This window comes from Pinus tabuliformis, chromosome 2_1 (assembly GCF_031772625.1).
Source record: "Pinus tabuliformis cultivar Carrire ecotype Pingquan chromosome 2_1, CPIR1, whole genome shotgun sequence".
In the NCBI taxonomy this organism is placed as follows: Eukaryota; Viridiplantae; Streptophyta; class Pinopsida; order Pinales; family Pinaceae; genus Pinus; species Pinus tabuliformis.
The window spans coordinates 740,741,846-740,766,570 of record NC_142299.1 but is presented as its reverse complement, the minus strand read 5'-3'; the positions used below and the strand labels follow the sequence as shown (position 1 = coordinate 740,766,570).

Genomic DNA, 24,725 nt, shown 5'->3' with positions numbered 1-24,725 from the left:
ACCTAACCTATTTCATCATACGATAAGTTGTTAAAGATGGTGGAAAAGCAATTACTATCTAATACAGCTATTTGTGCAAGTGTTTTACGATTTGTAAGCAACTTCCTCTTGTACAAATATTGGATGAATCTATTATAAGAAACCCCATTGGCACGAGCTGCTGCATTGATCCGAGTAATCCACAAACGACTAAGATCTCTATTGCGTTTACCTCTATCTCGGTGGGCGGAAACTAAGGCTCTAGCTTTCCATTGGTTAGCAGTTCGAAAAAGTTTCGAATGGGCCCCTCGAGAGCCTGATACAAATGCAAGAATTTTTTTCCGACGTTTTCGAGCTATATATCCACGTTTCACTCTGGTCATTGAAGTTTACTCTCATGAATCGCTAATATTTTTCTCGGTTAGTCATTTGTTTTGTTTGGTCCATTGAGAATAACACTGATTCTTCTTATTTAGAAAATAAAAGTTCCAATGGCTTTTGCTACTGCAACCTTCCCAACCATAATTCCCTTTGGATAGGCATCTTCCTGGTAGGCAAGGACTGGGACCTTGTACTGAGAATGAGAAAAAATCATGGGTTTCATCGTTTCTATGGTTCTTTCTCCAACGGTAAGGTCCTCTCTATACGCCGGAGCCTTTTATTCATTTCCAAAATATGAGATGAGTATGTTATCGGTAACTTGTATGGTTTACCATCTCCAGCTCTACTCTTGAATCATTAAGTAATAAATACTCTCATTACAAGATCTATTAATACAGTAACGACATGTAATTCTGGGGTTGGCCAGGTAGCTGACCCTGTTGTTCCGTTCTCGCGGCAATATGAGCATAAACTTTATGCTTCTTCAATTTGCATGATTTCCCCGCTCAATGGATTGATGACCATTCGCTACCAATGAGGAATTGCTTTTCATCCCACATCAAGGTGATTGGATTTGCACCAATGGAAACCATAAATTTCATCCCCGGTAAGGTTAGATGATGGTTCTTTACTTGATTACAGCGGGAAAATTCTTCTGTTATTCCGTTGTCAGAATTTCCCAGTCTGTTTAAGTTTCTGATCCAAACGAGTCGCACATACACCCTAGCACATAATCCTCTACGCTGAGGACATCCTCGAAGAGCAGGAGATTTTTTTCTATTCTCTATTGGCTATCTTGCATTTCTAATAAGTTGTTGAATAGTGGGCATTCTAGCTGTATTGTATGCGGAATCAACTGGTTCGGATTGATCCTAACCATACCATATCAGGTGATTATGAAATGAATCACTTTCCCCCCCCTTTTTTTTTGAAAAGGAACAAAGAGATCACAGTTTACAGTTCATTATAAAAATAAATTAAAAAGAGGATCTTACGCTATGAGATCAACCTTCCGCTATGACATCAACAATGCCATAAGCTTGGGCTTCTGTTGCTGACATAAAAACATCTTTGTTCAGGTCCCGTTGAATTACCTCTCCGGGTTGGTCCGTTCTTTGTATATAACATCTGGTTATGTAATCGCAAAGCATCGTTACGTGTTTCGATTCGTTATGAAAATCTGCAGCCGATCTGTCATAATAGGAACTAGCAGGTTGGTGGATCATAACCCTAACGTGAGGTAATGCTATACGTTTAGGCATTTCTCCCCCGATTAGGATGAAAGATCCCATTGAAGCAGCTACCCCCATGCATATTGTATGTACATCTGGTACTATTGCTTGCATCATATCGAAAAGACCTACCCTTGGTATTACTGATCCACCGGGACAGTTGATAAATGAGAAAATATCTTTATTTGAATCTTCTGCACTCAAATATACCATGAGACCCATGAGTTGATTTGCAACCTCGTGATTGATATCCTGAGCCAAAAAAAGTAATCTCTCTCGATAAAGTCGGTTGTATAAGTCGACCCAAGTTGCATCTTCATCTCCAGGGGCTCGGAAATGCACTTTTGGAACACCAACGGGCATTTGTTTTAATGGAAAGAAGTGAAGCACTATACTCTAATATGGGAACGTAAAGTATATGAAGTTGTGTAACATATGAACTCTGGATGGATGGTATAGGGGAGGTTTTGAACCTATCTGGAAATAGAGCTTTAGATGGATCAAAGATCCATGTAAAAGATCCTTCCATTATTCGAGTTGATAATGTAACGAATCACACTTTTACCGCTAAACTATACCCGCCACGATCCGATTGTAACATACGGATCGATCTTTTGTCCAACCAACCCATTTATATTTTTTTGAGTCTTTTCCGGATAACTTCGATCAGAGAACGATAAGCCCCATTCACTATTAAAATTATTAAAATTATTAAAATTATTAAAATTATTAAAATTATTAAAATTATTAAAATTATTAAAATTATTAAAATTATCAAGCATGAAACATTTTGTATAATTTGAGTCCATAAAGTCTTTTTTATCGGAACTGGGCCGATGGATCACAAATAGAGATTCTGTAAATTGCTTTAGAGTTGTTTTAGTTGCAATAATTAATTTCTGAAGGGACTCCATTTTATCGATAGGCAAGTTTATTGAAAAAAAAAACTTGAGGAAACCAAGAATTCTGGTAATATTATTGACAACTTCCCGATCACTTTCATATTATAAAGAATAGATTGGTGGCCCCTATCGTCTAGTGGATCAGGACATCTCTCTTTCAAGGAGGCAATGGGGATTCAACTTCCCCTGGGGGTACCATGATCCATTCGTTAGGTATCCTAAATAATTTTCAATTACTGTCTTGTTCCTGGGTCGATGCCCGAGTGGTTAATGAGGACGGACTGTAAATCCGTTGGCAATATGCCTATGCTGGTTCAAATCCAGCTCGACCCAACCAATATAATAAATACCAATCTATCGGTATGGTTATATTCATGCTAATCATGAATGAAAAGATAATTGGTTATTAAACCCCGACATCGATATCTATTCATATCGTAGATGCCCAATTCCGTATGAATCGATACATTTCAAAAATGAAAGAGAAGGATAAGATATTTAATCGACCTAGCACTCGCATAATCTATATGACCTATCTAGCACCTATCATGAAATAAATATTATCTAATAGTAGGTGAACTGTACTGTAATGGGATTGTAGCTCAATTGGTTAGAGTACCTCCCTGTCAAGACGGAAGTTGCGGGTTCGAGAACCGTCAGTCCCGATCCAATAGTAAGTGAACTGTGAATGATCATGTCAGGATCTGGACGGACTAGTCCTTATCATTCCAGGGTCATGGGTGGGCCTCTGGATAAATTCGATATGGGATACTTCTTTCTATATCATCACCGAAGCGGGATAGATTCACAATTCCATCTAAATCGTGGAGATCCAAGCAAAATATCTCTCATGTCTGACGAACGTCTTCTGGAGGAGCATAAGGTTCTTATTCGTACGAATCCTATTCTTTTGAAATTATACCAGACATGTGTTGATCGGAACGTTTTCTGATGCACGTAAGTTTTTACTACTAGTCTTATCAAAAGTGATCGTATTAGGTTATACTATTTCCATCGAAGAATTCATTCAATCCATTAGTTAGATTTCGTTACTCGAACCAATTCTATCAATGACATACATCTATTTCATGGATCTTGAAAGAAAGATTCATTCATCTCTATGAGATCAAAATGAGATCAAATCTCGAGCTATTTTTGAACAAAGTTAAAATAAGGAGATCATGGAAGTAAATACCCTTGCATTTATTGTTGTTCTACTGTTCCTTGCAGTTCCTACTGCTTTTCTACTTATCCCTTACGTCAAAACGGCCAGTGCAAGCAGTGGAAGCAATTGATTTTGATGAAAATCAATTGATTGCTGATCACTAGATAGATCTTTATGATCCAGATCATAAGTATAAAATAGGTTATGAGATCTTTTATATTACAACAATATAGGGTGGATCTATTGTATTACAACAATACAGGGTAGGGATTGCTTTTAATTTTTTTTGAAAAGAAAAAAAAGTAGTACGGAGGAAAAGAATATCTAACCTTTTCTTTTGTAGTACTTCTTCTTTTACACCCATATATGGATAAATATATCTTAATGGTACTTATCCATATATGGTAAATGTAGGATGAAGGACCTCATACCATAAAATAGCGGAGCTGATCACATCACCTTCTTCCTGCTCCTGGAAAAATAGACCCAATGCAGACAGACTTAATTCTGAACGTACTTGCGGATTCTTTAGGATCAAAGTTGAACATCTTTTTTTCGGTACGAACATCTATATCTAGCACATGTTAGATATAGCACTTGAAATGGCATATGAAAAAGCAAAGGAATCTATGACTTATGTCCCATATTTTTCCGAGAACGGAATTCATATCAGATCCGATCAATTCAATTCGGAACCATCCGATAAAACAGGGACTCTTTCTATTCCTACTAAGAAAGAGAAGAGAGATCGTTCTTCAGTGGAAGAAATGAGATTATCGACTCATTCTAGAAAAGAACTAATGAATTCAAACCTGTTGAAGAAAATAAGATTTTTCATAGGAAAATGATAACGATAAGGGATTACGTACATCCCTTACGGGGATAAAGAGGAAATAATTCCATGTAGAGTGTTTCAATTTGGAACGAAGATTCGATATTACTGGATCCTTATGGAACATAATATATTACCATGCATGATATGGAAGGAATGCAATAATGGATTCTTAAGCATTACCATTATATCCCACTTCTCCCCCATACTACGAGTGAAAGGGAAAATGTAAAAACTACCATTAAAGCAGCCCAAGTTATACCGACTATATCCATACGGATCATGTTCTCTAAAAAATAATGATTTCATCATTGAGATGATAAGGGAACTATTAACCATAGTGCAAAGTTGAAGTTGAAATGAATGGTCCACCTTTGCATTCTGAACGTTACTGACGTTCGAGCTGATATGAGAGATCAATAAATCCATTTGTTCATTGACCAACAAGTTACTATAACTAACTCGAGGGTTGTACATTCACGACGGAATCAAGATCAAATGTACGTAACTCACTATCTATATTGGTAATATGTACCAATATGTCTCCAGATGTTCTGTAATGGAAATACAGACTTTTCCTTCCATTTACTTACCTCAACAAGGCGACACCCGAATTCGAACTGGGGATGGAGGATTTGCAGTCCTCTGCCTTACCGCTTGGCTATGTTGCCGAGATATGGGAATCCCATGGACAGATCGAATCTTTTGTCCTTTCAAGTCATTCATCCGTCCTTTAAGTATAGTATGAGATGTATGCTAAAGTCAACCATAAAGGAAATGGATCTAATTTGTTCTCCGTCTTTCTTTCGATCTGACTATTTTCATTAGGAAATTTTCTAAGTGAGATTAACATTTAAGAATGGTTTGATTCATTCGTTCATAGCTCCATTTCACGTGGTTGGAAGAAAGTATCAAAGTACCTCTTCCTTATCCTTTTTTTTTTTTAATTGGAATATCTGGATACGGGTAGAATTTCATGGGATATAATGAAGACTGAATATACATCCGAATCTTTTTTGTCGGATTGATCCATATAGATCAATCGGGAATAATTTAATAGATTTTTCTACAGATGGGAAACTTCCAATGCGATTAGATGAAAATGAGGGAGCGTTTACAATCCCTGAATTTGGTAAGATACAATTTGAAGGATTTTGTCGTTTTATCGATTAGGGCTTGATGGAAGAACTTCATAATTTTCCAAAAATTGAGGATACAGATAAAGAAATTGAATACAGGATTTTTGGTAATGAATATGAATTAGCAGAACCTTCCATGAAAGAGAGAGATGTTGTATATCAGTCCCTTACATATTACTCTGAATTATATGTACCAGCAAGATCGATTCGGAGGAATAGTAGGAAGATACAGAAACAAACTGTATTTCTCGGAAATATTCCTTTAATGAATTCCCATGGAACATTTGTAGTAAATGGGATTTACAGAGTCGTAGTTAATCAAATATTAATAAGTCCTGGTATTTATTACCGTTCGGAATTAGACCATAATAGAATTAATTATATATATACTGGCACTCTGATTTCAGATTGGGGAAGAAGATCGAAATTAGAGATCGATGTGGGAGAAAGGATATGGGCTCGTGTAAGCAGAAAACAAAAAATATCTATTCCAGTTCTATTATCAGCTATGGGTTTAAATCTCGAAGAGATTCTGGACAATACTCGCTATCTCGAAAGATTTTTATTTTTATTGAAGAAGAAGGAGAGGTGGGAGCGGGAGGAATATCTATGGTCGAGGGAAAAAGCCATTCTAGAGTTTTATAAAAAAACTCTACTGTATAAGTGGCGATTTGGTATTTTCCGAGTCTCTATGTAAAGAATTGCAAGAAAAAATTTTTCGAAAAAGATGTGAATTGGGAAAGATTGGTCGACGAAATCTGAACCAAAAACTGAACCTTGATATACCCGAGAACGAGATTTTTTCATTACCACAAGATGTATTGGCTGTTGTGGATTACCTTATCGGGGTGAAATTTGGAATGGGTACACTCGATGATATAGATCACCTCAGAAATCGACGGATTCATTCTGTAGCAGATTTATTACAGAATCAATTTAGATTAGCTCTAGGTCGTTTAGAAGATGCAGTTAAAAGAACTATACACAGAGCAACCAAGCGCAGATCAACTCCTTAGAACTTGGTCACTTCAACTCTATTAAAAAACACTTTTCAAGATTTTTTTGGTTCACACCCCTTATCCCAATTTTTGGATCAAACTAATCCATTGACGGAAATAGCTCATGGGCGAAAATTGAGCCATTTAGGTCCTGGGGGCTTAACAGGGCGAACTGCTAGTTTTCGGACACGGGATATTCATCCAAGTTATTATGGGCGTATTTGTCCAATCGATACGTCTGAAGGAATGAATGCTGGACTTGTTGCATCAATATCTATTCATGCAAAGATTGGTGATTGTGGTTCTTTACAAAGTCCATTCTATAAGATCTCCAAGAGATCGAGAGAAGAACATATGGTTTATCTACTACTGGGAGAAGATGAGGATGAATACTATCGGATAGCTACGGGAAATTCTTTGGCGTTAAATCAAGGAATTCAAGAGGAACAAATTACTCCAGCTCGATACCGACAAGAATTTATAGTTATTGCATGGGAACAAATCCATTTCAGAAGTATTTTTCCTTTCCAATATTTTTCCGTTGGAGTTTCCCTTATTCCTTTTCTCGAACATAATGATGCGAATCGCGCTCTAATGGGTTCTAATATGCAGCGTCAAGCAGTTCCACTTTTTCGACCCGAGAAGTGCATTGCCGGAACTGGGTTGGAAGGTCAAGCAGCTCTAGATTCAGGAAGTGTAGCTATAGCTACACAAGAGGGAAGGATCGAGTATATCGATGCTGTAAATATAACTTCATCGGTTAATGGAGACACTGTACGAACAGAATTGGTTATATATCAACGTTCTAATACCAATACTTATACGCATCAAAAATCTCAAATTCATCAAGGGGAATGTGTAAAGAAGGGACAAATTCTGGCGGATGGTGCGACTACGGTAGGCGGAGAACTATCTTTGGGAAAAAACGTTTTAGTAGCTTATATGCCATGGGAAGGATACAATTTCGAAGACGCAATACTCATTAGTGAACGTCTGGTATATGAAGATATTTATACCTCTTTCCATATCGTAAGATACAGGATTGAAATCTGTATGACGAGCCAAGGTCCTGAAAGAATCACTAGAGAAATACCTCATTTAGATGCTCATTCACTTCGTCATTTGGACGAAAATGGTCTTGTAATGCTAGGATCTTAGATAGAAACAGGTGATGTTTTGGTAAGTAAATTAACGCCTCAAACAATAGAAGAATCATTATGTACCCCAGAAGGAAGATTATTACAAACCATATTTGGTATTGAGCTATCCACTGCGAGAGAAAATTGTCTCAGAGCACCTATAGGTGGAAGGGGTCGAGTTATCGACGTGAGATGGATCAATAGAGTAGATGATTCCGGTGATAATGCGGAAACAGTACACATATATATATCACAAAAACGTAAGATACAAGTGGGTGATAAAGTAGCTGGAAGGCATGGTAATAAAGGTATTATTTCAATAGTTTTGCCCAGACAAGATATGCCCTATTTGCAAAATGGAATACCAGTTGATATGGTATTGAATCCATTAGGGGTATCTTCACGAATGAATGTAGGACAGATCTTTGAATGTTTGCCTGGTTTAACAGGAAACCCGATGAACAAACATTATAGAATAACACCTTTTGACGAAAAATACGAGCGAGAAGCTTCGAGAAAACTAGTGTTTCCTGAACTTTACAAAGCTAGTGAGCAAACAGCTAATCCATGGGTATTCGAACCAGATCATCCTGGAAAACATAGATTAATTGATGGAAGAATAGGAGATGTTTTTGAACAACCTGTTACAATAGGAAAAGCTTATATACGTATGTCTGCTCATAAAGCGCATAGAGTAATTAATCAAATTCGTGGTCGTTCATATGGACAAGCACTTATGATATTGGAACTGATGCCTTATGGGGCCTGTTATCCCATATCACAATTAATTCATTCTGCGGCGGCGAATGCAAATCACAATATGGGTTTGAACAAAGCCAATTTACTCGTTGGTAGAGTCGAAGTGAATGAGGGTGCTGTTTTTAAAAGGATTCAACCTAGAGCTCAGGGACACGGTTATCCAATACAGAAACCCACTTGTCATATAACTATTGTATCGGAGGAAATCTCCAAATCGAATGATCCGATTATGTCAATAGAATCCCAAAAAAAAGGATATGTATGGCGCAGAAAATAAATCCACTTGGTTTTAGACTTGGTGTAACTCAAAATGAGCGTTCCCATTGGTTCGCACAACAAAGGAATTATTCCAAAGATCTCCGAGAAGATCAAAAAATACGTACTTGCATTGAAAACTATGTACGAACGCATATAAAGAGCTCCTCGAATTATGGAGGAATTGGACGTGTAGAGATTCACAGAAAGATCGATTTGATTAAGGTCAAAATCTATATTGGATTTCCCAACTTGTTGTTAATAGAAGGTAGGGGTCAAGGAATTGAAAAATTAAGAAACGATGTACTAAATATGCTCGATTCTGTGGACCGAAAACTTCACATTGCTATAGAAAAAGTTGCGAAACCCTATAGAAAACCTAATATTCTTGCAGAGTATATTGCCCTACAACTAGAGAAGAGAGTTCCATTCATAAAAACAATGAAGAAAGCTATTGAACTAGCTGAATAGGAAGAGGTAGAAGGTATTCAGATGCAAATTGCAGGACGTCTCGATGGAAAGGAAATTGCCTGGGTCGAATGGGACAGGGGAGGTAGGGTTCCCCTACAGACAATTCGGGCTAGGATTGATTATTGTTATTATCCGGTTAAAACCATCTATGGAGTTTTAGGGATAAAAATTTGGATTTTAGAAGAGTAGGAATAATTGGTCTTTTTTTTCCAATCTGCCTGATCATGGATCATTAATTCTATCAGATCGAATAGAAATTAGATTTACCATTTTGGAACTGTGCTATGCTTAGTGTACGACTCATTGGAATCGAGCTTTTCATTCTTTTCCGAAGTTATGTTATGGAGAACTCGAAATAAGAACGGATTGGTCTCTATAAATAAACTAGAGACTAACTCATTGCTTCATATTGCCAAGATCCAATAACTATGGGTAGATACTATCACCTCATAAATACTTTCTTCCAGGAGAGAAAAAATGATATTTTGATCTCTCGTGAAGCGAGAAAGGTGTTTGGTAATGCGGAAAAAGAAGAAAAAGGAGAAATATTCTCCCAATATTGTATGGTTCATTAACTACCCTCCAAAAAGCAGTGTGATAAAGCATAAGAATCATCCTGATTCATTCAAGCAAGATTGAAGGAATTCAGTTTATGAAGGAGAAAGAGCTTCGGGTCGATGGAAACTAAGGAAATTGATTCCGTAACAGATGAAAAGAAAGCTCCATTGCGGAGGGAAGACCTGGGCATTTAGATAGAAGCTATGGAACGATGGAACCTATGACTGCATAAGATCATATAGGAATCTTAATCATTCATTGGATAGGATGGCGAAATAAACCAAAAACCAATTAATCTCATTGGAGTCTATAGGTAAGTCGACCCCATGGAGAAAATACTGGAAGAGTAAATATTCGCCTGTGAAATTCTTTATTAAGACATTGGATGGAAATTTAAGAGTTATTCGTCCTGTAAATTAGATTCTATATACAATATGTGTAATGCATAGATATAGACTCATTTATCTACACATTGATTATTCACGAGGAGCCGGATGAGAAGAAACTTTCATGTCCGGTTCTGGATTAGAGATGGGATCAAAATACTATTAACCATCGACTATAACCCAAAAAGAACAAAATTTCGTAAACAACATAGGGGAAGAATGAAAGGAGTATCTTACCGCGGCAATCACATTTGTTTCGGTAGATTCGCTCTTCAAGCACTTGAACCCACTTGGATCACATCTAGGCAGATAGAAGCCGGATGAAGAACGATTAATCGTTATGCCCGTCGTGGCGGAAAAATATGGGTACGTATATTTCCCGACAAACCTATTACAATGAGACCTGTAGAAACACGTATGGGTTCTGGGAAAGGATCTCCCGAATATTGGGTATCTGTCATCAGACCAGGTCGAATACTTTATGAAATGGGTGGAGTATCCGAAACCGTTGCTAGAGCAGCTGCTAGAATAGCTGCATACATACAACTAGTTGTTAACAGGTTCATGGCTAAATTTGAGCTGTTGAAGGAAAAGGGATTACCTAATCCGTTAGCTATAAATGATAAGTTAATGACACAGGAAAATTACAACAAGAAGATCAGGGAAGTGGCCAAAGAACAGGTGATCACATCATCTATGAAGGGCATGCCAACAAGCAAAGTCTTGTACCAAACTTTTCAAAACTTGTTTTACCTCGAGCATGAGGTAAAACACATGTTTATTAATAAGCCCACTTTTTCCAAATATACAAAGGCAGATGATATATAGAAAAAAATGATCAATATCCAATTACGAGATGAAGAAATATGGGAAAAACTAAATGATTTACTGTAGTAATAACACAGTAAAGTATAAATGTACAGTAAAAAGCGAAACATCAAAGTAAAAGGATATTGATATGTCAGCAGGATTAAAGTGTATCAGATGAAAGAGTATCAGGTGAAAGGTTAAAGTAAAATAGAGCATCCAACGTGAAAGCCAAATAGCCTATCAACATAAAGGGCTAAAAATCAAAGTCTACAGCCAGCAGAACCAAAATAAAAGGGACAACATGAAACAGTTCAATAGCTGTCTCTATCTTCTTGCAAGAAGATATTTTTTTTCCTAGATTAGTTCTGAAATACAGTTTCATATTTTTTTAATTCCTTTTGTCTAAATACTTCAAAATTCGAAGTATTATGGTAGATTATTTTACATTTGTAGAGTTATTTTGATCTGAAAACCTAAGGGTAATTGTACTATTTTCAAGTCAACAAACTGGAGCAAGTAATAAAAGCATTTCGCTACAGGATTCATGAGATGAGCCATTTGCAGTGAAGTACTTTCTTTTTGTGATTTTGTTACCTTTCTTATGGGTTTCATAATCTTAAATGTGTTCTAAATCTCAATGAATTAACTGGCAATATCACTCGGAATTTGTTTAATTACACTTTTTTTTGCACAGTTAGTCATTTACATGTTTTCCTCTAATACTTGGATTTGAGAACCCTTAATTGCTCTCCCATTCCGGTTGATTTCTTTCATTCTTTCCAAAGTCTGGCCTAGGGAACCCTTAATTGCTCCCTCGATCCGATTTTAAGCCACACACCATTTAGCCTTTGAGATCTGTAGTAACTTATCTGTCCTGCCATGTAGACATTGTTTTTAGAATTGAATCTAGTATTGTTTGTCAGACATCCAACTCCATAGCCCAATGGTAGAAGCCAAACCTCTGTTGATCTAAGTGAAGTGATCCCACCACCAAATTTTCAAAACAAAACCCAAGTGCAAGAAATAACTAGCCTAAAATCATCTTAACTAAAACAAAGTTAAATCTTAAAGAGGGAGCCCTCTCTGAGTATCAGGAAGGCTAGGTCCTATTCTCTAAAAGTGGTTTGTGGTTACCTCTATTATTTCCTTCTTCAAACTTTCAAAGGGAATTTTGGAGTGATAACACACCTAGTGGAGGAGAAGGCATTGGGTGTTTTCTGGGTGTGGCAACTGATCTAGTGTGTCTACAAAATAACAAAGGAAGAGGTACGGATTGATGAAGAATAAGTATCAATATTTATTTCAGTTTTACTATGCATATGATTTATGATTCTAGTTTATGATGGTTACAAGTGATTTATGATTTTGATCTATGATGGTTATGTTTTGATCTAAATTGATGTGATATTTTTATACATGATGATTTGGCCAAATATGCTTGTTTGACTTGTTGTGACATGAACTGAATAGAATTGCAAGTGTACCTTATTCATGAGCTACCACTGAGGTATGATGTGAATTTATTTCAATTTATTTTGAATCTAATGTAAGTTATGTTCTTGTTACACGAAGCACAGAAATGTCTAGTTGGGTGGTTAAAATCAGTTGCAACAAAAGAATTGGAATATGTAGCAGTATGTTCATAAAGCGCTTTAGGAACAAGGTCATTGTGGGACACTAGTACCCAATTGTGTCCATTGATTGCCACAAGTATGCTATGACCAGTATGATGGTTTTGAGGTAGGTATATGTCTTGTTTTTTGTATCTTCTGATACGAGGAAGCCTTGCCAAGGGATGGACTACTCGAGATGGGGGTGCCAATGGAACCTGGAAGGTGAGTGACTGCACAGAAGGGTTGACCAGATTGCCCGAGGGATTGTGTAGCAGAGAAGGGAAGGTCAAGGATGGATTTTTTTTGGTCATGAGCATTTCCAAATGGAATTAGATGCACATTGGGAATGTGCCCTAGAACAATGAGTTGGTAACTGTTCACTGAGAGGACAAGTGGCACGGGATTTCAGTGCTAGACATTGGATGCAACTTTGACTATGGCAGTAGATTCTAGACTTCTTGGGAAGGAGTTGAATCCTGGTACTACTTTGAGGGTGGAGGTGTGGGCCTCTGGATTCCATTGTTGATTGATACGGGCATCATATTCTCCTAAATTTTGGTTTAGGAGATGTGTATATGTGATTATTGTAAATATCGTAATGAGTTGTGTTATAAAGCTCCACTATGCGGTACGTTTTCATGTTGTCATGATGTTTTGTTTTAGCAGATGATCATTGTAAATACTGCAACGGGCTATGTTATAAAGCTCCATCAGTAGTATGTTTTGTTTTCAATAGTCTTGTTGGTTATATGTGTCACTGGACACCAAGGACAGTGTTCCCCCAAGCGGGAGTGTTCTGTAGCAACCCTCGTGAAAATTCCATGTAAAAATATATAAATACCATAGATGATGGGACATGTATTCCAAGATGAATGTTTGGTAGGAAATCCTAGTGTGTGTTCATTTGGTTGTTTATTTCTAAGGAAATTGGAAAAGGCAATGGCTAAGGCTTTAGCAAGGCATGAGGCATTTATTGGCATTTTATTTATGAAAATAATGGAAAATAGGAGGAAAGGAGGTGAAAGGTCACAGGTTGCATGTGAGGAGGAAAATGAACGAAAAGAATGGAAAATGAAGAAAATAGAGGCCTCATTGATAAAAAGGCTTCTAAGGATCAATTGGGAAGGCTTGATCAATTTAACTTTGGAGCTCTTTCATTACTCTCCCTCTCTCTCATACACTTGGACACATAGTTTTATTGGAGCACCTTGGCATTGGAGCAAGAAAGGAAAATAAGGCAAGAGGAAGCAAATATCAAGCAAGGAAAGGTAGGATCAAGCAGCTACAACAGGCTTCATTGCAGGTATCGACTTGCATTTTTCCTTGCTAGATTTCCCATGCATGGGTTTTGCCAGGTGTGAAAATATTTTTAGCCTAGCCTTGCCATTTCCTAATAGCTTTGATGAGATGGGTTCTCTCATTCGGTTTATGTGGGATGGTCGGATTGGATTTGAAGCTGAGTTGGATGGATCTTCGAATTGATAAACACATGTTGCAGTGATCCCTGAACCAGACTGAGGATGCACAAAGCCACTGGCCTAGTAAACTCTGAACCAGACTGTGGGTTGTGGTAAAGTGAGATTGTGTGCCTCAGTGGGCCTAGGAATCCTTGTTAGTGAATGGCGGGATATACTGTAAAGCCAAGAGGTGGATTTTATCTCCGTTGGGCCTAGTGATTCGGGGATGGAATGCATGGTAAAGCCTAGAGAGTATGTTTCGTTGTAGGGCCTTACGATCCATGGATCAAACTGTGGATGCATGGTAAAGCTTGATAGACTAGGAGGCACTCAAATTCCTCATGGTGTAGGAGGAGAAATCTAGTGGAATCCACATTGAGTGATGTTTTTGATGTGTTCTATGAGTCCCATATTCATGCTTGTAATATGGCATGGGGGTGATTAGCTAAAGAGAGACTTGGCTCAGGCAATCTATGCTCAGGTGGAACATGGTAGTCCCATATTTGGTTGGTTCATTGGATTAATTAATGAAAAATTCATTCCATTGATTTTCATGTGTAAATTTACTGGTGTATATATGGATTTTGATGGTTGATATGTTAATTGTATTTATGTTCCTATTATGTTGGTTTTATGTACATTTTATGATAGTAGCTATGTATGGCTCTCAACATGTTTTTACTTGTTTATGAATGGATAATGTTTCTATGACCTTGTTATCTCTCAAAATTCTGTTTCCAAAAATTGCTCAGATTAAGCTTAAAGGCAAAGTGTTTTCACAGCGCATGAATACGTTAGCAGTTTCGCAGCGCCATCTGTTTTAGTGATTTCGTAGCGAAAACACTGACCTTGCACTGGTTGCGCTACGAAATTGGGAAACGACACATATTTAAGGTGGTCTGATGGTTGTGAAAGCATTTTTCAAAAAACAACCTGATGTGCTTTGTATCTTAGGCTAGTGCAAAGACCTAAGAAATTCTGTTGATGTCTAATAAGGCAGTAAAGAGTTTGCAGTGGTTGACAGAATATTTCATTGTGATTGATTGGTTTTAGAGCTAAATGTGTAGCTCTGGTTGAATGTACATGGCTGCTATTTTCCAGCCACTTGGTAAATATCCCGTTGCCTCTTTAGCAGAAGATTTGTCAGGTTTATGCACAATCAAAGAATGGAGAGACAGAGTGCAGGCACTTATGCAATATGCGGAAAAAGTTGTATAAAAAGATTGTGCACTTGAAACATAATCATCTCTATTAAACACCTCTGTGATAGCACCTTTAATTCTATCATTAGGGCGGTGCTGACGTTACACCAATGCAGAAGCGTGTCAGATATGGGAGCTTTTCTAAAAACAGTTGTTAGTTCGATATGCCAATGCAATATCTAAAGGTAACATTAGAGGATGGCCGTCATTATGAAGATAATCTTTGGGTTAGTGCGCAAGAAACTTTCTGGATCAAAAGAAGCTACATACAAGGATGGTTCGGGTAGTGGAAAGCCAACACTCTATGTAAAGTCACCCATACAAATTTGGGAAACAGCTAATGGTGGAATAAATCTTACAGGTGTAACAGAGATAGATGTCACCGCTTAAGAAGAAATGGTTTCTGTTTTAGCTCAAGGGTCGTTGTGTCGAGCTACTGGAAGCACTAACATGAATAATCAATCCAGTCGTTCTCATGCTATCTTTACAATCAACATGGTGAAGAAGAGGAAATGGGATGCGGCATTAAGTGGTGATCCAGGTACTGCAGAAGATCGGTGTGAAGATTTTCTATATGCAAAGCTTCACTTAGTGGATCTTGCAGGTTCTGAACGAGCCAAGAGGACAGGTGCGGATGGTCTCCGTTTCAAAGAAGGTGTTCACATTAACAAGGGTTTATTGGCACTTGGAAATGTCATAAGTGCATTGGGAGATGAGGAAAAGCGCAAAGAAGGTGGTCATGGATTGGCGATCTTGCTTACAATTTACATTTTGCATTTGGGAGCGCATTTGTCACGCTCAGAACAAATGCTACCTCACACATCTCATGGTTAATTAAAATAGCATTGGTATTCTGTTGTTCTTTGCGCATTTGTCATTCTTGAGCGCATTTTGTTTTTGGGAGCGCATAAGCAAGGGCCTGCAACTTTAGTCTTCGGAACCAACAGAACCGTATTTGTCATCTCAAAATTGTGTACAATAATAATGGATATTTGTTACAGTCAATATGTTCAGTTGATGCAGAGTGTGATAAAGTATTGATTGTATTTTTATTCTGAACCGTGGGTATCAGAGAAAACGCAGAACTAGGTATCAGAGGTAGCCAATCTAAGGAGCAAATGGTTTGGGAATTCTCAGAAACTTGTGACTGCTGTGTTCATACTTGCGCAGAAGCTATAACTGGCTATCATATTTCTTGATGAGGTCGATAGTTTTTGGGACAGCGTTTACTGAATTTGCAACAATAGAAGCAGCTGAAGCTGCTATATCTGCAGCTGAAATAAAGCATGGTTTGGCAGATTCCGGGATAATAATGAAAGGCAGACCATTGACAGTCTTTAGGGCCACGGACAAAACAACAGCTAATCAAAAGGCAAAAGAAAATACAGAAAAGCAGGATCATGACCAGCGCAACCTATATCTTACAAAGGAAGGTCTTATTTTAGAAGGCACAGCTGCTGCTGTAGGAGTTTCAAGGGAAGATATATCCAAGCGCCAACTATTGGCACAGAAAAAGGCTATAAAACTTAGAAGTCCGAATTTTCATGTTTCAAAAACGAGGTTAGCTATGTACAATGTGCCAAAGTCCATGACTGAAAAGGAACTAACAACATCCAGGCTCTATTTATCAACACGTACCTTATCCAGAGAGCCAATATTGGCCTTTTCTTTCAGAGGTTCCTCCAACAGAGGCAATTATGTCAGTGTTAGAAGATTTGGGAATACATGGATCCTATGTCAATAGCATTCATTTTGGAAACAACAATTTCTTTGGTAACAGACCTGGTTTTAATTCTTATTTAATGCCCCCGAATGGTTTTTATGTCAGAGGCTTTATGACTACTGCTTTAAACAACTCTGTTCTGGTGGATGCTGCCATTCATTAGGATAGTATGAGACCAGCTATGGCGCAATGGATGGATCCAAGAAATATAGGGGACCCTCAGCATTGGAGCTCGTGTTCTGTTGTTAAGAACATTGGCTGATCAACTTTTCAAGATAATGCCAGAAAACCAATTTTGATTATACATCCAGGAGAGATGGACATTGACACCGCAAATGACTTTGTGATACAGATCATTCCAACAGTATTAGCTGGAGTATTTGACATTTCGAAGATGGCCTCTGGTTGCAATAATGTTAATACAGTGTTATTGGTTCAGTCAACTTCTCAGGTTGCAGAAATCCGATTTGAGGTTGCACCACAGCATCAAAACAATAAAAGAGCTCATAGTGACTCAAATCATAGTCAAAGTAACAAGAGAAACTACAGGTCAATTTGTTTTCTTTCTATTGAAAGTTGCAGCTTTAGAGGTGGTATGAAGGACTTCTGAAGCAAAATTTCCAGTAGTATGGAGGGGTAGACAAGGACTTGGGTTGCTTAAATGCCCACCTTTTAGCCGGTTGCAGAGGTGGACTCCATTCAGACTTCTTGCTAAGAGCACACAGGAATTCTCAAGGCCAGTGTTGTTTTTTTTCAATTGCTACCACATTTCTGGGTCAGTCCAAGGATTGTGACTTGTCTGCAGATTCTCAAGCAAATCATTTACCAACTACAGATTCATTTGCTACGGAACAAATAGAGGTTGTTAACAGCAGTTTCGTAGCGCGCTACGAAACTGCTGTAGATGACTGTTTATGAGAAAAAATGAAATTGATGCTGAGGTCAGCAAATCTTGAAGAGGATGACTCGAGGCCAGTAAGGAGACTATTCAAAACTATCCTAGCTGTTCAGAAGATGACAGATGTGCATTGCAAAAAGGTGAAATGTTTTGTTTCCAGCTAAAGTCTCGTTAAAGGTACTTTATGACCGAATTATTAGGGTTATGGTTTTAGTCTTCGGTGATCCGGTTTGTACACCTGTTCAGCTCATAAGGCTTCCAGCTCATTTGAAAGGTGTGGTGATATGTGTTGTTTGGGAAGAAGCTGCGAGCAGAGGACATGTTTTTAAAGTGATGAAGAGTGATGGGAGACAGAAGCCGTGAAAACAGAGCACCTCCCTTGATTAATTAATGAAGCCATCTACGTGACTGTAATCCGAGGCCAGCTCATTCAGTGTGTTCTCCTTCAAGATACCTCAACCGAAACAGAAAGAGGACATGTGGCAGCATTCACAAAAGCATCATGCATACGAGGAGATAGAGTTAGAATGTCAATGTGATTAGGACTCTATGTATTTACAGCGCAATACCTTTTGTATTTAATAAGTTTGTTTAGAAATAGATAAGGTTAATTAATGGTAGATCATCGAGCTCTCCCCTCATGCTTGTTGAGGAGACTCAAGGTAGTTTGAGTTTTGGTTTTCCTATATATAGGAGAAACTCTGATGTAAACAAGGTTGGAGATTTTATACAAAAACAGAGTTTATTTGGGCCAATGTAAAGACTTATTACAGTAATAGTAAAACAATGGTTTTTTCTTCTCAAGATTCTCAATGGATTATATTGTTCAAATGTGATGGTGGTTTATTTTCTTAATGTTCTTTTACAGCCTTGTTACAACATAATCACTCAGAATTCATATCTTATGCTCTGACTTCCTGTATGTTTAGCAAGCTGTGGTTTACGTGAAGTATGTTTGAACATCTAATGCAAAGAGCCTTGACTTCCATGAAATGACTGTGCTTTTGTTTACTAAGTGTGTGAGACTCCATAGCCCAATGAAGACTAATTTGATATGTGTCCAACCAGCTTTGTTTTTATAAATTTGTAAAGAGTTAGCCATCTGTTGTTGTGATTGATTTTTATCAAAAGTCTGTGAGAGAGCCCTCTCTGATCAAGGAGGCTAATCCTTGGTCTAAAGTCTGGTTGAAAGAGTTACATGAAATCTTGCTTGGCTGTAGCCCTTAGTACTGATTTTGTGATAACATTTTGGTGCGTCTGCCGGGAGTCTGATGATTACTTATTCCCAAAGTTTGAAGATTGAATTTCTGAAGGTAGTAGGAGTTCAAAGTGGTTTTTTGAGGCTGCAAATCTACCTTGGCGACTCCATTGTTGAAGAATTCAAAGTTCATACATTCATGGTGATTCCACTGGAGTTATGAAGGACCCAGAAGCTGCCATTCTTAGTTCAAGGTATGCATGCATAGATTTCTCAGGAATTCATGGTTTCCCAAATCATTTTCCCAAGGATGCATATTTTCTAAGGAATGGTCCCAAATTTAATGGAGAAGATTTGAGTTTAACTCTGAAGCATATCTCAGATTTCTGTCATTTTGCTGAGCTTCTGAGAGTTAAACATGAGGATGTTTGCATTATGTTATTTTATGATTCACTTCAAGGGAAATGCAAACAATGGATTGAAAGTTTTCCTACCAAATCTATTAAGTCATTTCAAGACTTTTGGCTTATGTTTTTGGAGGAATGGATAGATAGGTCAGAGTTGGTGGCAAACTCCCCTTCAGTTGAGGGTTTCAAACAATGGAATGATGATCATATTAATAAAGGAATAGGTGAAAATTTTTCTTTGTCCTTGTCCTCGTATCTAAAGTCCTTTGACTGTAAAGCAGAGGATAAGATGAGATTTTTTGATGAATTTGCCAAGGACATTGAGAAAGACCTTGAAGGTTTAGAAGGTCAAATTCAGGCATATAATTTTCATGATCATGATCATTATTTTCAGAAGTTATCTATGACAGAACACAAGGAGAGAGACAGAGACTGCCACTTCCTTACTCTGCAGAACACAAGGAGAAAGTGCCACTTCCTTTCTCTTTCACGTTTAAGGAGCTGTGTATTGTTGTTGAAGATCAGTTTGCACAACCTGAAAGTCACAAGAGTCATCAAGCTGATAATATATTCTGGGATCCTATAGCTGATTACATGGAAGAATTCTACTCTTCAGTGTTTCAGTTTCAGTTTTCTTATAAAGATCAGAGACAATTTCAGTGGCAGCGGTCATTACACCATCATATTGGCTCTGAACTCCAATGCAGTCAAAGAAATCAAATATCAGATAAAACAGAGGATTGGCTACATTGGAAATTTCATATTGATTGAGCAGAAGGAAGTTGAAATTGTTAGGGTAGGTAGGTATAGGTAAATGCAAATAAGCTCAAGGTCAACTGAGCATTTTTCAGTAGTAGTAGTTTCTTTCTCCTACAGTCATGCTTGTCAAGCAAGTTTCTGTTTGTCAAATAAATTCTATAAGGCACTGGAGCTGCATGTTCTTAGTGTACCACAAGGGCACACTATCCCAAGTGGAGCCACTGTTATCTCTCAAAATTCTGTTTCCAAAAATTGCTTAGATTAAGCTTAAAGGCAAAGTGTTTTCACAGCGCATGAATACGTTAGCAGTTTCGCAGCGCCATCTGTTTTAGTGATTTCGTAGCGAAAACACTGACCTTGCACTGGTTGCGCTACGAAATTGGGAAATGACACATATTTAAGGTGGTCTGATGGCTGTGAAAGCATTTTTCAAAAAACAACCTGATGTGCTTTGTATCTTAGGCTAGTGCAAAGACCTAAGAAATTCTGTTGATGTCTAATAAGGCAGTAAAGAGTTTGCAGTGGTTGACAGAATATTTCATTGTGATTGATTGGTTTTAGAGCTAAATGTGTAGCTCTGGTTGAATGTACATGGCTGCTATTTTCCAGCCACTTGGTAAATATCCCGTTGCCTCTTTAGCAGAAGATTTGTCAGGTTTATGCACAATCAAAGAATGGAGAGACAGAGTGCAGGCACTTATGCAATATGCGGAAAAAGTTGTATAAAAAGATTGTGCACTTGAAACATAATCATCTCTATTAAACACCTCTGTGATAGCACCTTTAATTCTATCATTAGGGCGGTGCTGACGTTACACCAATGCAGAAGCGTGTCAGATATGGGAGCTTTTCTAAAAACAGCTGTTAGTTCGAAATGCCAATGCAATATCTAAAGGTAACATTAGAGGATGGCCGTCATTATGAAGATAATCTTTGGGTTAGTGCGCAAGAAACTTTCTGGATCAAAAGAAGCTACATACAAGGATGGTTCGGGTAGTGGAAAGCCAACACTCTATGTAAAGTCACCCATACAAATTCGGGAAACAACTAATGGTGGAATAAATCTTACAGGTGTAACAGAGATAGATGTCACCACTTAAGAAGAAATGGTTTCTGTTTTAGCTCAAGGGTCGTTGTGTCGAGCTACTGGAAGCACTAACATGAATAATCAATCCAGTCGTTCTCATGCTATCTTTACAATCAACATGGTGAAGAAGAGGAAATGGGATGCGGCATTAAGTGGTGATCCAGGTACTGCAGAAGATCGGTGTGAAGATTTTCTATATGCAAAGCTTCACTTAGTGGATCTTGCAGGTTCTGAACGAGCCAAGAGGACAGGTGCGGATGGTCTCCGTTTCAAAGAAGGTGTTCACATTAACAAGGGTTTATTGGCACTTGGAAATGTCATAAGTGCATTGGGAGATGAGGAAAAGCGCAAAGAAGGTGGTCATGGATTGGCGATCTTGCTTACAATTTACATTTTGCATTTGGGAGCGCATTTGTCACGCTCAGAACAAATGCTACCTCACACATCTCATGGTTAATTAAAATAGCATTGGTATTCTGTTGTTCTTTGCGCATTTGTCATTCTTGAGCGCATTTTGTTTTTGGGAGCGCATAAGCAAGGGCCTGCAACTTTAGTCTTCGGAACCAACAGAACCGTATTTGTCATCTCAAAATTGTGTACAATAATAATGGATATTTGTTACAGTCAATATGTTCAGTTGATGCAGAGTGTGATAAAGTATTGATTGTATTTTTATTCTGAACCGTGGGTATCAGAGAAAACGCAGAACTAGGTATCAGAGGTAGCCAATCTAAGGAGCAAATGGTTTGGGAATTCTCATAAACTTGTGACTGTTGTGTTCATACTTGCGCAAAAGCTATAACTGGCTATCATATTTCTTGATGAGGTCGATAGTTTTTGGGACAGCGTTTATTGAATTTGCAACAATAGAAGCAGCTGAAGCTGCTATATCTGCAACTGAAATAAAACATGGTTTGGCAGATTCCGGGATAATAATGAAAGGCAGACCATTGACAGTCTTTAGGGCCACGGACAAAACAACAGCTAATCAGAAGGCAAAAGAAAATACAGAAAAGCAGGATCATGACCAGCGCAACCTATATCTTACAAAGGAAGGTCTTATTTTAGAAGGCACAGCTGCTGCTGTAGGAGTTTCAAGGGAAGATATATCCAAGCGCCAACTATTGGCACAGAAAAAGGCTATAAAACTTAGAAGTCCGAATTTTCATGTTTCAAAAACGAGGTTAGCTATGTACAATGTGCCAAAGTCCATGACTGAAAAGGAACTAACAACATCCAGGCTCTATTTATCAACACGTACCTTATCCAGAGAGCCAATATTGGCCTTTTCTTTCAGAGGTTCCTCCAACAGAGGCAATTATGTCAGTGTTAGAAGATTTGGGAATACATGGATCCTATGTCAATAGCATTCATTTTGGAAACAACAATTTCTTTGGTAACAGACCTGGTTTTAATTCTTATTTAATGCCCCCGAATGGTTTTTATGTCAGAGGCTTTATGCCTACTGCTTTAAACAACTCTGTTCTGGTGGATGCTGCCATTCATTAGGATAGTATGAGACCAGCTATGGCGCAATGGATGGATCCAAGAAATATAGGGGACCCTCAGCATTGGAGCTCATGTTCTGTTGTTAAGAACATTGGCTGATCAACTTTTCAAGATAATGCCAGAAAACCAATTTTGATTATACATCCAGGAGAGATGGACATTGACACCGCAAATGACTTTGTGATACAGATCATTCCAACAGTATTAGCTGGAGTATTTGACATCTCGAAGATGGCCTCTGGTTGCAATAATGTTAATATAGTGTTATTGGTTCAGTCAACTTCTCAGGTTGCAGAAATCCGATTTGAGGTTGCACCACAGCATCAAAACAATAAAAGAGCTCATAGTGACTCAAATCATAGTCAAAGTAACAAGAGAAACTACAGGTCAATTTGTTTTCTTTCTATTGAAAGTTGCAGCTTTAGAGGTGGTATGAAGGACTTCTGAAGCAAAATTTCCAGTAGTATGGAGGGGTAGACAAGGACTTGGGTCGCTTAAATGCCCACCTTTTAGCCGGTTGCAGAGGTGGACTCCATTCAGACTTCTTGCTAAGAGCACACAGGAATTCTCAAGGCCAATGTTGTTTTTTTTCAATTGCTACCACATTTCTGGGTCAGTCCAAGGATTGTGACTTGTCTGCAGATTCTCAAGCAAATCATTTACCAACTACAGATTCATTTGCTACGGAACAAATAGAGGTTGTTAACAGCAGTTTCGTAGCGCGCTACGAAACTGCTGTAGATGACTGTTTATGAGAAAAAATGAAATTGATGCTGAGGTCAGCAAATCTTGAAGAGGATGACTCGAGGCCAGTAAGGAGACTATTCAAAACTATCCTAGCTGTTCAGAAGATGACAGATGTGCATTGCAAAAAGGTGAAATGTTTTGTTTCCAGCTAAAGTCTCGTTAAAGGTACTTTATGACCGAATTATTAGGGTTATGGTTTTAGTCTTCGGTGATCCGGTTTGTACACCTGTTCAGCTCATAAGGCTTCCAGCTCATTTGAAAGGTGTGGTGATATGCGTTGTTTGGGAAGAATTAAAGAGCAGAGGACATGTTTTTAAAGTGATGAAGAGTGATGGGAGACAGAAGCCGTGAAAACAGAGCACCTCCCTTGGTTAATTAATGAAGCCATCTACGTGACTGGAATCCGAGGCCAGCTCATTCAGTGTGTTCTCCTTCAAGATACCTCAACCGAAACAGAAAGAGGACATGTGGCAGCATTCACAAAAGCATCATGCATACGAGGAGATAGAGTTAGAATGTCAATGTGATTAGGACTCTATGTATTTACAGCGCAATACCTTTTGTATTTAATAAGTTTGTTTAGAAATAGATAAGGTTAATTAATGGTAGATCATCGAGCTCTCCCCTCATGCTTGTTGAGGAGACTCAAGGTAGTTTGAGTTTTGGTTTTCCTATATATAGGAGAAACTCTGATGTAAACAAGGTTGGAGATTTTATACAAAAACAGAGTTTATTTGGGCCAATGTAAAGACTTATTACAGTAATAGTAAAACAGTGGTTTTTTCTTCTCAAGATTCTCAATGGATTATATTGTTCAAATGTGATGGTGGTTTATTTTCTTAATGTTCTTTTACAGCCTTGTTACAACATAATCACTCAGAATTCATATCTTATGCTCTGACTTCCTGTATGTTTAGCAAGCTGTGGTTTACGTGAAGTATGTTTGAACATCTAATGCAAAGAGCCTTGACTTCCATGAAATGACTGTGCTTTTGTTTACTAAGTGTGTGAGACTCCATAGCCCAATGAAGACTAATTTGATATGTGTCCAACCAGCTTTGTTTTTATAAATTTGTAAAGAGTTAGCCATCTGTTGTTGTGATTGATTTTTATCAAAAG

The 24,725-nt window shown here is 38.0% G+C and overlaps 1 non-coding gene across 1 annotated transcript; it reads left to right on the top strand.

Moving 5' to 3' along the window:
• Nucleotides 1-2,743: 2,743 nt before the first annotated feature.
• TRNAY-GUA (transfer RNA tyrosine (anticodon GUA)) lies at nt 2,744-2,827 on the top strand. The gene has a single exon. It is a non-coding gene; the product is annotated as a tRNA-Tyr (tRNA).
• The last annotated feature ends 21,898 nt before the right edge of the window (nt 2,828-24,725 follow it).